A 15,470-nucleotide genomic window follows, 5' to 3' on the forward strand; every position below is an offset into this window, starting at 1 on the left:
AGTTAAGGGAATCCGGTTTTTGTCTTCTTGGAGAGTTATTTTTAGGTTAAAAACATGTGGTGGAGGCGGCATGGTGGTTAAAGCACTGGGTTCCCACATGGGTTGAGCCCTGGACTTGGCACTTTGAAAATCACTCCAGGTTGATCCCCTCTGGGGTTTCTGTCTCTCTCTCTCTCTCATGAATGCACAGGCCCTATAACAAAACTTTCTCTCAAAAATAAAAAGAGAGAGAGAGAGAGAGATTGAATAGCCAGTTCCCTCTCTTTTCACCCTGTGGTAGTAAAGCTTCAAGTCAACAAATCTCACTTTAACTCCATCTCCACTTCAGTCCATATAACCACCTTTCACCCAACTGCCTTCCCCCATAGAACCTCCAATTAGCACACAGAACCTCTATCTTGCATGTGAGCAGACCACCAAAAAATCCTCAGGAATGTGAGTGAAACCTCCCAATTAAGAAAAGAAAAATTTAGGAGACCATAAAATTCTGTTTAAAGAAAATCTAAAATTAATAAAATAAAAAAAGAATATGCTTTAAAAAGAAAATAGAAAAAAAAGAAAGAAAGAAAGAAATGCCAAGCAATTGTGCATACATGCCCAAAATCCCCTGAGGAGAATGGAGGAGAAGAGATTGTGGTGTCACCCTTGGGGACTGATTTTTCCCATTCTCTCTCTCTGTCTCTCTCCAGGGAGTGCACACACCCTACGGCAAAAGCCTGACAAGTAAAAGTGGTCAAATATACGCATATTACATGTTGGCTAACACTTGCTATTTTAACCAGCTTTAAGTATATAACTCAGTTGCATTCATTAGCTTCACAAGGTTAGATAACATTACTAGTATCCTTTTCTAGAACTTTTCTTTTTTTCTTTTTTCTTTTCTCTTCTTTTCTTCTTCTCTTCTTCTTCGTCTTCTTCTCCTTCTCCTTCTTCTTCTCCTTCTTCTTCTCCTTCTCCTTCTTCCTCTTTTAGTTTGCTACAGTGTTCATGCACTTACCAGAGAGAAAGAGAGAGAGAAAGAAGAAAGTGAAAAATCACCCCTAAGGGAGATGACCATACCACAACCCTTGTTCCTCCATTTTTTCTCTCAGAATTTTGAGCACGGATACACACTTATGTTTTGTGATTTTCAAACAGCCAGGCCGGGAACATGAACCACACAGATGGCCTTGTGGGATCCAGCCACCTTCACCTCCAAGTCACCTGCTTGCCCTCCTGATACAAGCAGGAGCTCTGTACCAATTAGATGATGACGCCATATGCTCCCTCCCTGGGAGTGGCTATTTTACTTTCTGTCCCTGTGAATCTGCCTGTCCTAGTGAACTGATATAAGTAGATTCACATGGAATTTGTCTTCTGTGTCTGGCTTATGTCACTTAATGTAATGTTTTCAAGGTTTACCCATCCCTTACATATGTTGCGTTTCACTCCTTTCTATCGATCAGACGTACACCACACGTTTTATTTACCCACGTGTCTGTTGAGGAATTCTTGGCTGTTTCCACCTTCTGGCTCTTGTGTCTCACGGTGCAGTGGGCATTGCTGCACGAGGGTCTCTCTGGCTCCAGTTCTTTGTGGCGTGTACCTCGAAGTGGAATTCCTGGGTCATGTGATGATTCTGTTTATGAGAAAGGTCACCAAGAGTGATGTTAATTCTAAGTTCTGTCTTAGTGAGAGGGTCGTGATCATCTGAACTCTGGAGACTCTAGTGCCTCTAGGGATACTTAGTGACAGGACTCAGGTGAGGAGCCTTCAGGCCACGATTCTGGTTCTGAGAGCCCAGTGGGCCATGGGGCTGAGGTGGACCGTGCGCTCTCCAGACAGGGAGGCTCTGGGCTGGCTCCCTCCACAGATGGCCTGTATTTCCTCCGCACTGAGAACGGTGTTGTCTACCAGACCTTCTGTGACATGACCACTGCGGGTGGCGGCTGGACCCTGGTGACCAGCGTGCACGAGAACTTCATGGCCGGGAAGTGCACGGTGGGTGACCGCTGGTCCAGTCAGCAGGGCAGCAGAGCAGACTACCCTGAGGGCGATGGCAATTGGGCCAATTACAACACCTTTGGGTCTGCAGAGACGGCCACAAGTGATGACTACAAGGTAGGTGCCACTTCCCACCCAGCTGGGAATGGGTGAGGAGGAAAGGGGACTTCTGCAGTGTAGGTACCACATTTGCCTAACATGAGGGAGGGTTGGCAAGTGGGCTTCAAGGTAGGGCTGGGGAAGAAGAGAGAAATACTAATGTGTCTTGGGTCCTGACTTCCTCCTTCCCAGCCATCAGGGACCCAGGTACTGACAGGGAATTGTCATCTGCTGGAAGGGGGTGTCTGAGTGCTCTGACTGTCTATCCTGGCTGAGGCCTTTGGCCTCATGGGTCTCCTGGCTTACCAAGCTCAGTGTGTGTTGCTGAAGAGAGAAATACTGATGTGTCTTATGTCCCAACTTCCTCCTTCCCAGGCCATCAGGGACCCAGGTACTGACAGGGAATTGTCATCTGCTGGAAGTAGCATGTCTGAGTGCTCTGACTGTCTATCCCTGCTGAGGCCTTTCGCCTCATGGGTCTCCTGGCTTACCAAGCTCAGTGTGTGTTCCTTTGCAGAACCCTGGCTACTACGACATCCAGGCCCTAGACCTGGGCATCTGGCATGTGCCCAACAACTGCCCCCTGCAGCACTGGAGGAACAGCTCCCTGCTGAGGTACCACACCAGCATTGGCTTCTTCCAACACACAGAACATAATCTGTTTGGCATCTACCAGGTACAAGGGGCTGCTGGCTGGTTCTCGTGGGTGTAGAGAGAAGCAAGTGTTGGGTGTGAGCAGCAGCTGCGTTTCAATAGGCCTGTCTTCCAGGTTGCCCTAGCCTTGATTTCTGATGGCCTCTGTCTTGCCTCTCTCAGGAATTATGAGCCAGGCAAGAAGAGAGACCTATGGGAAAGGACTGTTGGAACAGGAAGAGTGCAAGTGACAGAGAGTGAGAGACAGAGAGAATGAGAGAGAGTGCCAGGTGGCCTGGACTATTGGCGAAGAGACTGACAGCAGAAAAAGGATTCTTTTTAAAATATTTATTCATTTATTTCTTTCATGAGGGGTCACAGAGAGGGAGAGAGACAGACAAAGAGAGGGCTAGAGATAGGCAACCCAACAGGGTCTTCATGCTGGGGTCCATATCCAGCCTTGCCTAGCTGCAATCCTAGGTACACACACACACACACACACACACACACACACACACACTGTGCACAGCAACACCTCAGGACATGAACCTGGACCCTTCCCATGTGGATCCATCATCTCAGAACCTTGTATTACCATGGTACCAAGAGCTGGCCTCAGAAAGATTCTTATTTCAACTGGTTCAGAAATAAACTCTGCTACAGAAAAAGCACCATTTCCCCTCTGTGAATGGCTGTATTTTGAGGAAAGTCAAACCTATTGTCCTCACGCAGTGACTTTTTTTGTTCCCTATAGAAATATCCAGTGAAGTACGGGACAGGGAAGTGTTGGACTGACAACGGCCTGCCGATTCCTGTGGTCTATGACTTTGGTGATGCCCAGAAAATGGCATCTTATTACTCACCTTATGGCTAGAGTGAGTCTTTAATACCCTTTGAACTCTTTGTAGGAAGAGTGATCAATTCGGTTACTATAGGGAGCAGTGATTTACTGCAGCCTGGTTCTCATCTGTTAATGTTACCTGTATTGTCTCTTCTGATCTGTATGGCTACCGCTGATGTCTGAGCTGTCATTATTATTATTACTGTTTTAGTTTTTTTCTATAAGGTAGAGCAAGAAAGAAAAAGTGAGAAATTGCCCCCCAGAGGGGATGACCACATTGCAACCCCTTCTCCTCCATTCTTGCCCCTTGATTTTGGGCACACACACACATGCACCCAGTATGTTTTTCAAGCTGCCACATCTAGGGTTTAAATAAATCAGTTGGCCATGTGGGATCCAGTATCTTTGCCACTACACAACCTATTGACCCCTGAGCTGTCATTAACATCATCTTAAAGGATAGAAAACTGAGGCACAGAGAGGTTCAGGAGCTTGATCAAGATCACAGGGCAGATGTAGGAGAGTCAACACTAGAATGAGGGAATTTGGCTCTGGACCCTTTATTGCTTGCAATACCACTACCAGACCCTTTGTAACTTGTTAGGACTAGGCTGGGTTCATTTGCACAGTTCAGAACAAGTAAGCAATGGTGAGGCATTTTTTCCTTCTTGTTGAGGGTGCTTGCCTGAGTGAGAAAGAGAGACAGAGATAGATGAAGAGGGAGGAAGCAACCCCAGTGAGGCATGGTCATGCTGCAGTTCCTCTTCTTCCATTTCTCCATCCTGTCAGGTTTTGGGGCACACACACACACATGTACGTAGTGTGCTTTTCAAGTCATCAGGACCAGGATTTGAACCCAAGTTGTCAGCCATGTAGGATCTGGCTCCCATGATCATTAAGTCATAAACTGGCCTAAGATATTTTTATTTCTATTCATAATGGGTAACCATTAGGGTTTTTTTAAGTATTAATTTTATTCATAATAGAAAGCACATCTATGTGTATGAGAGAGATAAGCACTTTTGTCAGGGTTGCATCACACTGTGACCCCCTTTCCTGGACCCTCTATCTTGTCAGGATCCTGGACATGCGTTATCATGCCCATCATGCTTTCAAGGCAACCAAGGGATTTGAACCCACAGTCAGCCATTTGGCTTCTAGCATTGTAGTTCAGTTTGCTACTGACCATGCCATCACACTGAACCAGCTGTTAGTTATTTTAGGTATCCAAAGTTGGCAGCATAATATTCTTCACAGAGGCTGAGCTTATGCCATAAAATTCAGAGCCATAATTCTTATGTTTGAGATTTGAGATTTTAAAATAAAGGAGAACAAGAAAAATGAAAAGGACTGGCTTTTGGTCTCTGGCATTGAGAAAGGTTCCTCTCAGCCAAGTTTGGGGCCAGGATCTACCAGACATTGGCTACAGAGGTCTTGGGCTTTACCAGTGTGGCCAGAGGGTTGGGCTCTAGTCTGAGCTTTGGCATAGAGAATCTCTGGGCTGGCCTTAAAAAAGCTGTTTCTAGCATCTTCCTTGAGTGCTTTTTTCTGCCTCTTGTTTTCAGAGGAATTCACTGCAGGATTTGTCCAGTTCAGGGTATTTAATAACCAGAAAGCAGTCAATGCCTTGTGTGCTGGAATGAAGGTCACTGGATGTAACACTGACGCTGTAAATTTTATGGATTGGGGGGGGCCTGTAGGTAAGACTGGGATTGTCGTTGTGTGTTGGTGTGTATGTGTTGAGTGTGATCTGACTGTGGTGTGAGCATGTATATTGTGTGGGAGTATAAACTTCTCTTGGTCATTGGATTTTAGGGGACAGAGCTGTTGGTTACTCAGTCCAGGTACATACTTCCTGTGCCTTTAGGACTGACATAGGGGCTGAGGCTCCTCAAAAGAACCACTGCTGGATGCTCTACCTTTGGGATAAAATCTCAATTGCCTGGAGCTGGGATGAGGATTGTACGTACAGACAGTTTGAGGAAGCCTTTTGGAACTAAGATTCCTTGAGAAACGCAAAGTATTGTTCTCTATCTGAAGTTTAGTTCTCAGGGTAGAACTGGACCTCCCAGATCCTGGCCCTCCTTGCATAATACAGACTATGTTGGGGAGTTATTCTGAAAGTATTGGACATCTTCCAGGAGTCTCACGGAGGCAACCTCTCTCAGGCAGTATCTATGGGGTGAACAGTGGATATTGATAAATTTCAAAGATTTTAAATTGAGTGCTGATTGAATATAAAGGTTGGACAGGGACATCATTTGGAAGAGCATCATGGTTTTTATTTGGTTAATTTAGTGTCATTTATTAAGATGGTGTCTGGATGGTGAATAGGTTTGGGAATAGAGAGATATATAATGAACTGTTTTGGTCATGTGAATCTTGGCATGTCTTTGTAGAGATCCAGGTTGTATTTCAAGGTCTTTCAAGCCAAAAACATTTGTACTAGAGACAGAAATCTTGGGAGCTTCGTGGGTGCCCAAAGTCCCAAAAGGAAGGAGAAATGGAGAAGCATGACCATTTCCCATGGCGGATGTTGCCTTGTACTCTCTCTAGCAAGTGCTCACACCCTCTGGCAAAAATTGAAAAAACAAATCTTGAGGCCATCAGTGAATTGTCAGTAACTGAAACCAAAGGTGTCATTTGATCTCAAGAGGGACGTGCATTCTCTCCTGGGGAGCTGCAGGAAAGGTATTCATGAACATAGTCCAGCCAGGGGATCTGTAAATGAATATTCAGAAAAGTTGAAAAAGAATTCAGAAGGAAATTTTATGTCAGTGAAGCTAAAGAAAGAAAGCTTTTAAAATAATTCATGGGTCCAGCAGATGGTGTAGGAGTTATGTCACTGGACTCCCACATGGCCCCTGTGGTTTAAGTCCTGGACCAGGTGGCTTTAAAATCCTTTTGGGCATGTGTGTGTGCCCAGGAGGAAAATGGATGAGAAGGGATGGAATGGCTATCCCTCTTGGGGGATGATTTCTCAGTTTCTCTCTCAACATTTCTGTCGCACTCTCTCTCTCCATTGTGTGCCTTGCCCTAAGGCAAAAACCTCTAAAAAACAATTCACTTATGAACCAGCAGATAGTGTAGTGGTTAAAGAGCTGGACTCCCACATGGCCAACCACAGTGACCATCCCGCCTAAGGTGTGATTGCTTGCTTTCTGTCTCTCTGTCACTCTAGCAAAAATCTTCCATAAAAGAAAAAGTTCATTTAATTATTTTTTTCATGAGAGATATAGAGAGACAGAGACAGAGATATAGGCATGCTTAATAGGATCTTCATGCCGTGATCAGTCCCAGTCATGTTGTATCATAGGCATAGCTATGTGACTGGCATATACAGGGAGACCCTGGAATGAACCAGGGACCTTCCCATGTAGGCCCAGATGTACTATTGCTGTGGCACCATCTCTCCTGAAAGAGAGAGTTTTGTGGGAAGAATAGATCAATACTGCTAACAAAGAGTCTAATGAATATCAGATTCCACTGGATGCATTTGGTCATTAAGATGTTGTTGGCCTCACCCTCAGATCTCTCAGGCCATGCCTTCTGTTCCTTATTTCCCAGCACTGCATTGGTGGAGGAGGATTCTTCCCAGAGGGCAATCCCAGACAGTGCGGGGATTTCTCTGCTTTTGACTGGAATGGACATGGAACTCATACAGGTTTCAGCAGTAGCCGGGAGATAACTGAAGCAGCTGTACTTTTATTCTACCGTTGAGAGATTTGTGGAAGGGGACCTACACCTCTACACTCAATCATGAGCTCCCAAGGATACAGAACCATTTACCTACTAACTAGAATGATAATGGCAAAGGAGAGGAGAATAAATCATATTGACTCAAGGCCTGGTGCTTCTGTGAATTCTTTTCCTCAGAGAGTGAAGACTGTAGAAGATTTTGAAAGAATATCTATTGTTCTGGTTGATTCTACTTCAGTCACTTTTTTTTATTTTCACTTGGGATGCTGGAACTTGGGAGTCCTAATAGAAGAACATACCACTACTCAATCACTTTAAGTAGCCCTTAAAAGAGCAGCCAGGTTGTGTGGTGATTAAAGAAGCTGGATCCCACATGGCTACCTGCAAAGTTTGAATCCTGGACCCAGAGGCTACAAAAACACTCAGGGAACATGTTTGTATGCCTAAAATCCTGAGAGAAGAATGGAGAAAAGGGTTTAAGGTGTGGCCACCTCCACTGGGGGGTACTTTCTCACCTTCCCTCTCTCTGTCCATTTCTCTCCACTAAGTGCACATGCCCTATAACAACAACAAAAACAAACAAACAAACAAAATAGCAACAAGTCCTCCCTCTTCAGAATAATAAAGGATAAGGGAGAAGTTTTTTATCTTAACTTTTCCTAAGTTACCCACGTGGTCCTATCAATTTGTCTTCAACTTGAATATTCTAGCCATAGTGGTTGGGCATTCTCCTTAGGGAAGGATGGATGGAGCTGGTATGTTGATGGAGACTGTCTTTGGATCATGGTGTCACTATTTCTGGGCTCCTATATTTAGGTGCTCATTTTAATGGAGCCAAGTAGGCAAATCACCCCAAATGTGTTACTGGTACAGACAGGATAGAAATGACATCAGTTCTGGCCCACAGCTAAATATTAAACACATGACTGCATTTTCCTCTAAAATGCAAATCTCATTTACAACAAGCTCTCCTAGTTCCCCCCCTTACACCCCAAGTGCTAATTATTTATCATTGGCTAGAACATGAAGTTCAAAGTTCTTAGGCCTTGGGGAATTTGCTTTAAAAATAACCAGGAAGGGGGACCAGCAGTTGGCATAATGGCTATTGCGCTGGACTCCCATGTAGTCGACCACGGTTCGTGTCCCGGACCCAGTGGCTTAAAACTCACACTGGGCGCGTGTGCATGCATGCCCAAGATCCCAAGAAGAGAATGGAGGAGAAGGAATGGGGGATGGACATCCCACCTGGGGGGTGATTTCTCGCTTTCTATCTCTCTGTCTCTCTCTGTCTGGCGAGCGCACGCACCCTATAGCAAAAACCTCTCCAAAAATAAAAAATAAAATAAATAACCAGGAAGGTTATACTTGCTTAAACTGGATTAACTTGCACCTGGGTTAGAAATTATTAGTATCTCTCTACAGAGTTTCTTCCTCTATTTCACATGTGGATGTGTTCACAAAGCTAAAAGTTCCCTGAACCCCCTGTTCCTGAGATTTTCACAGAGGCTTCATCATGTAGGCATGGTCGACTATTACTTCCAGCCACTCTCTTCTTCCTGGAGTCTGGGGATTGACATTGATGGCTGCTAGCTTCTATTCCCACCCCTCTACAGCCTTCTGGTGACCAGCCCTCATCTGGGAGCACACCAAGAGTCACCTCATTAGAGTAAAGGAGACTCCTGTCACTCAGGCAATTCCAAAGGATTTAGGAGGTCTATGTATGGGACCAGGGTCAAAGACCAAATATTAGAATGAAAGATTTTCCTAGTATCTTTATTCACAGGGATTCTGGGAGACCCATGTCATGAACCAGGGTCTGAGACCAACTTTATATTTCTTATTCATTCACAGTTTCCTCCGTGATTCAAGAGAGTAACACTTTAAGGAAACATTATTAGTTTCTATTTCTGGATACACAATGTATACATATATAATTTTGTGGCATCAACAACCGAAAAGAATGGAGACAGAACTGGAAAGGACTAGAGTTTTTGGACATTACTGAAGTTAAACTTACTCAAATTGGAGTGCTACAATTTTAGAATGGAAAATGTAATCCCCATGATAGCAAAAAGGAATTCCCTTCCAACAGTAAAATAGACATTATTTTCAAGTGTACATTGTTAACTTTTGAGAATAAAACATATATCAGACCACAAATTAAATCTCAACACACTTAAAAAGATAGAGATTATGAAAAGTATCTTCTCTGACCACACTGGGATGAATTAAATATTGATAACAGAAAGAAAAATAGAATATTTTATAAAATTTTGGAAAACAAACAACATACTGTTAACCAATAAATTAAAATAATTCACAAGGAAATTTTAAAAATATGTAGTGATCAAACAAAAAGCATGAAGAGCAGCTGTGGATACCAGAGATAGTGTGGGAGAAGGGTGCGAAATGACAGAGTATAAGTGGGAGGGACTGAAGGGGACAAAAAAAGAAGTAAAATATGTAAGAAACACAAAATGGAAAATTATCTGTTAAAGATAACATGATTGAGTCACTATACGGTGTATTCTAGATGGGAAAACTCATGTTGTATGCTGCAGTGATAAACTGTGAATAAATGTAAAATTTAAAAAAAAAACGCAATAAAACACAAAAAATGAAAACAAAAGCACAACATACTGAAACTTATGGGATACAGTGAAAGCAATGCTAAGGGGACATTTATAACTATAAATAATTTAAAGACAGGGAACCAGCAGTTAGCGTAATGGCTATGTCGCTGGACTCCCACGTAGTCAACCATAGTTCGCATCCCGGACCCGGTGGCTTAAAACTCACGCCAGGCACGTGTGCGTGCATGCCCAAGATCCCGAGAGGAGAATGGAGGAGAAGGGATTGTGGCGTGACCATCCCCCCTGGGGGGTGATTTCTCGCCTTCTGTCTCTCTGTGTCTCTCTGTCTGTCTGGCAAGCACACACGCCCTATGGCAAAACCTCTCCAAAAAATAAATAAATAGATAGATAGATAGATATAAGATATAAATAAATAAATAATTTAAAGACAAAAAAAAAAAAAAAACCTCAAACAAGGAATCTAACTTTATAGCCTAAGGAACTACATGAAGTACAAACTAAACCCAGAGCTACCATAAAGGAAATAAATATTAAAGCCAAGTTAAATGGAATAGAGAATTTTAAAAAGAAAAAATTTATGGAACCAAATTTGATTCTTTGAAAAAAAAAATGAAATTGACAGGCCCTTAGCTAACTAGATTAAGACAAGAAAGAGAATTCTTGAATTTCTAAACTCAGAAGTGAAAATGTGAATATTACTATCAAATCTAAAGAAACAGAAAGGATTATGAAAGTTCCATGAATGACTGTACACCAACAAATCAGATAACCTAAATGAAATAGAAAAATCCCTAGAAACCCAAACCTATCAAAGCTAGATCATGAATAGGCCTATAATCAGGAGATTGAATGAGTAATCAAACATCTCCCAATGAAGAAATGTCTTGGACCTGATGGCTTCCCTGTGAATTCTACTGAAAATTTAAAGAACAAATATCAACTATTTCCAAAATTTTGAATAGGAGGGAACACTCCTTAACTCATTCTATGAGACCAGCTTTACACCAGTATCAAAGCCAGACAAAAACATAGAACAAAAGAAAATTTCACACCAACATGCCTTATGAAAAAAAATCCTCAAGGAAATACTGGCAAATCAAGTTCAGCAGCATGTTAAAATGATTTTACACCATGACCAAGTGGGGTTTATTTCTGAAATGCAAATATAGTTCAACATATTAAAACTGGCCAATGTAATACACACCACTTTAACAGAAGAAAAGATAAAAAACACATGGTCATTTTTTTTGGTTATTAAAATATTTATGTTCATTTGAAACTAACAATGGGTATGAGATCTACCCTAGATTGTTAAGAAGCATGTATATTACTATATGATGCATTGGGTTACCCTCCTCCATTTAATTGGTTTCCTTTGCAATATGTACTTTATTTCATACACTTAAAAATATTTTTAAAAAATTTTGTTTACTTAACTTTATGTATTAATTTATTTCAATTTGACCAGAGAGGGACAGAGAGAGAGAGAGAAAGCCACCGGGTTCAGGACTCGAACCACGGTTGGTCATGTGGGAATCCAGCACCTTTAACCACAATGCCACCCACCAGTCCCAACACACTTAAAAATATTAAGATGACAAGCATTCCACAAGTTTTATTAGACTGCCAAAATGATCCATTGCACAAAGGCTAAACCTCTGGGCTCTGAAGCCAGTACTCAGTTTAGAATCTTACCGTTTTTTTTTTTTATAATTATTTTATTTAACTTTATTTGCCCACTTATTTCATTTTAATTTGACCAGAGAGAGACAGAAAGAGAGAGAAAGTGAGAAAGCAAGCTGACAAGTCCAGGAATTGAACCAAGGTTGGCCATGTGGGAGTCCAGCGCCCTTAACCACCACACCACCTGCTGGCCCCAGAATCTTACCATTTTTATGTAAAAGCTTTTGGAATATGGGCACGTTTCTTACTCAGTCCCTTGGTGTCCTTTCTGTAAAGTGGGAATCACAATACTATCTTCTGCAAAGGGTTTTTTGAGGGTTTAAGAATTTGGACAGTGGGACCAGCAGTGGGACCATAGCATAATGGCTATGTCACTGGGTTCTCATGTAGTTGACCACGGTTCAAGTCCCAGACCCAGTGGCTTAAACTCATGCTGGGTGCGTGTGCGTGTGTGCCTAAGATCCCGAGAGGAGAATGGAGGAGAAGGGATTGTGGCATGGCCATCCCCCCTGAGGGGTGATTTCTTGCTTTCTGTCTCTCTGTCTCTCTCTGTCTTTCAGGCAAGCGCATGCACCCTATAGCAAAAACCCCTTCAAGAAAAAGAAAAAAACAAAAAAAAAAGAAAAAAATATTTGAATAGTACTAGCTCTTTTTGCTATTAGTAGAGAATGGAAAGATTCAGCAGGAGAAAGCACTACTTACTAGGCACCATAATGGGAATGCATAGAGACCTTGGCAAAAGGAAAGTTCATTAACTGGGAAAAACTATTTCAGCCTGTTCAAATAAAATATAAAGCAGAAAACATGGCCAGATTCTCATGATTTACCTTAGAGTGAGAATAGAGAGGCCATAAAAATCCAGCTTAAACAAAGTATCATAAAAAAACCCACATGGTCTTCTTAACTGATAAAAAAAAAAAAAGAGCATTTGAAAAATCAACACCATTTTATGAGAAAACACTCAACAAACTAGAAATAAAAGTAACCTCACAACATAATAAGAGTCATATATAAAAAAAGTCAGCAAACATCATACTCCATGGTCAAAGAGTGAAAACTTTTCCTCTACAATCAGGAGCAAGACAAGGATTTCCCATTTGCACTACTTCGATTCAACATAACGCTAGAAGTTCTAGCCAGAGCAACTAGGCAAGAAAAAGAAATAAAAACATCTAAATAGAAAAAGAAGTAAAATTGGGACCAGCAATTGGCATAATGACTATGTCACAAAAACCTCTCCAAAAAAAAAAAGTCAAGAAGTAAAATTGTCTGTGTTCACAGATGATATAATTTTATGTGCAGAAAAACTTTAAAGATTCCCCCCAAATACTATTAGAACTAATAAATAATTTCAGCAAAGTATCAGCATTCGAAGTCAACACACAAAATCAGTTGCCTTTCCATATACTAACAATGAGTAATGTGGAGATTAAAATAAGAAAACAATTCCATTTACAATTACACCAAAAACAATTAAATACTTGGGATTTAACTTAGCCACAGGAGTGGTATTTTTTTTTTTTTGAGAGAGATTTTTTTCTTTAGGGCACATGCACTCTCCAGAGAGACAGAGAGAGAGAGAAAACAAGAAATAACCCCCCAGTAGGAATGGCCACAAAACAGTCTCTTCTCCTCCATTCTCCTCTTGGGATTTTGGGCGTGTATGCACACATACCTGGCATGAATTTTATGCAACCAGGTCCAGGACTCATACCATGGTCAACTGCATGAGAGTCCAGCTACATAACTATTATACCATCTGCTGGTCCCTAAGGGGGAAAGTCTTATGCAAGGAAAAACTACAAAATGTTTCTGAAAAATATCGCAAAGACATAAATAGATGGAAAGACTTTCCACTTTTATGGATGGGAAGACTTAACATTGTTAAGATGTCAGTATTGAGATTCCTCATGGCTCCTACGAACTAGTGATTTCAGGGTACAAGAGAAATGAAGATTTCCTACTGATAATTCAGCCTCCAGCAAACTAGCTAGAGTGGCAGGAGAGACAAGAGGCAGGCCTTCAGGAGAAGATTCCTCATGGCTCCTGCGAACTAGTGATTTCAGGGTACAAGAGAAATGAAGATTTCCTACTGATAATTCAGCCTCCAGCAAACAATCTAGAGTGGTAGGGAGCTCCTCTAGCCTTCTATCTCTGTGTCTATGTCTCTGTCTCTCCCTGTTTCTGTCTTCTCATTTTGTTGTAATTTTTTCTTTTTAAAAATGTTTTAAAGGTAAAGGTTTCCCTTGCTCTCAGCTCCACCTTTTGTCTTGTTAATAATCCCCTCTGCTCCTCCCACTCAGGCAGGAGAGGCAAGAGGCGGGCCTTCAGGAGAAGATTCCTCATGGCTCCTGTGAACGCCGCGCGGTTTTCTATTTTGTGCTTTAAAAAAAAAAATCATTATGATTTCTTTTAGTTTTTTTCCTTCCTTTTTTTGTTTCTTTGTTGTTGTTTCTCTCTCTCTTTTTTTGTTTTCTTTTTTCTCATCTCTCCACTCCTCAGTATCTATTTACTGTGTTTCTAGATGAATCTAAGGACACTGTAGCTAAACATTCAAATACTATTAGGGTTAGCATATTTCTCAATATTTACTGAATCTGCTGTGCAAAGCAATCACAACAGACCAGCAAAGAGATTCCAGATCACCTCTTTCTGCTTGCTCCTGAACGTTCAGATTGAACTTTAAAAATTAGGAAGAAACAGGGGACCAGCAGTTAGCGTAATGGCTATCTTGCTGGACTCCCACATAGTCGACCACGGTTCAAGTTCCGGACCTGGTGGCTTAAACTCACACCGGGCGCGTGTGCGTGTATGCCTGTCCCAACCTGGGGGACAGTCTAACAGGTTTCCTGAAGGAAGGAGTGAGAGCCAGGACAAGTGGCGCAGTGTTACAACACGAGACAACACAGTGTTACAACTCTTTGGGTCGTCCGTTTATTGTGGGCAGCATGGAGACGACACAGTATTACAACTCCTCAGGGTCATCCGGAGACAACGCGGTGTCACAGTTCTTCAGGGTCTTCCAGAGACAACGTGATGGTATAACTCTTCAGGGTCTTCAGGGTCATCTGGAGACAACGCGGTGTCACAGTTCTTCAGGGTCTTCCAGAGACAACGTGATGGTATAACTCTTCAGGGTCTTCAGGGTCATCTGGAGACAACACAGTGTTACAACTCTTCAGGCTCTTCAGGGTCGTCTGGTGATTGTGGGTCAAGGATCAGGTTATATACATGCTGATGGGCCATGATTGGTTGTAAAAGGTGGGTTTTGACTGGTTGTAAAAGGTGGGTTATGATTGGTTGCTTTGTGGACCAATCATGAGGTGCCAGATATGCAAATCTGGGGGATTCTAGTGGCCAATCAGAGTATGGTTTTGAAGGTGAGGTTTTGAAGGGAAGCCAATCATGATTTTTGGCTTTGTGTAATTGTTTGCTTTCTGAGAAACCGGCTATATTCACTGATGCACAGCCTCCCACATGTGCCCAAGATCCCAAGAGGAGAATGGAGGAGAAGGGATTGTGGCATGGCCATCCCTCCTGGGGGTGATTTCTCGCATTCTGTCTCTGTTTTTCTCTATCTGCCTAGCGAGGGCATGCGCCCTATAGCAAAAACCTCCAAAAAAAAAAATTAGGAAGAAACACACCATCCATCAGATGACTAGAAATCACCACAGGACCACAAGAAATATGGGAAAGCAAGAAAATACCTCTCCTCCAAGGGAAAAGAATAACTCTTCTTCTTCCACAAGTAGTTCAATAAAAATCATGGAAATGTCTGAAAAAGAATTTAGAGCATTCATAATGGCAAAGCTAACAGAGATGGAAGAGAAGAGAGACAGTGAACTGCTAAAGAGAAAGAAAGAAGTTGACGAGTTCCAGGAGGTGAGGAAATTCTGGCAAGATCTAAAAGAGGAATTACACACTTTACAAAAAAAAAA

The 15,470-nt window shown here is 42.1% G+C and overlaps 1 long non-coding RNA gene and 1 pseudogene across 2 annotated transcripts in view; one reads left to right on the plus strand and one right to left on the minus strand.

The window, feature by feature from the left end:
- Positions 1-7,331, plus strand: part of LOC102493350 (intelectin-1-like) — an 8,736-nt pseudogene extending 1,405 nt beyond the window's left edge.
- LOC102493093 (uncharacterized) overlaps positions 961-15,470 on the minus strand; it is a 68,493-nt gene continuing 53,983 nt past the window's right edge. For both annotated transcript variants that reach the window (XR_336683.1, XR_001369395.1), the window contains exons 2-3: positions 1,470-1,618; positions 961-992 (exon numbers count right to left, since the gene is read on the minus strand). This is a non-coding gene — a long non-coding RNA (uncharacterized LOC102493093). The remainder of the gene's footprint in view (positions 993-1,469; positions 1,619-15,470) is intronic.

This window comes from Tupaia chinensis, unplaced genomic scaffold, assembly GCF_000334495.1.
Source record: "Tupaia chinensis unplaced genomic scaffold, TupChi_1.0 Scaffold141389_1, whole genome shotgun sequence".
NCBI classification, from domain to species: Eukaryota; Metazoa; Chordata; class Mammalia; order Scandentia; family Tupaiidae; genus Tupaia; species Tupaia belangeri.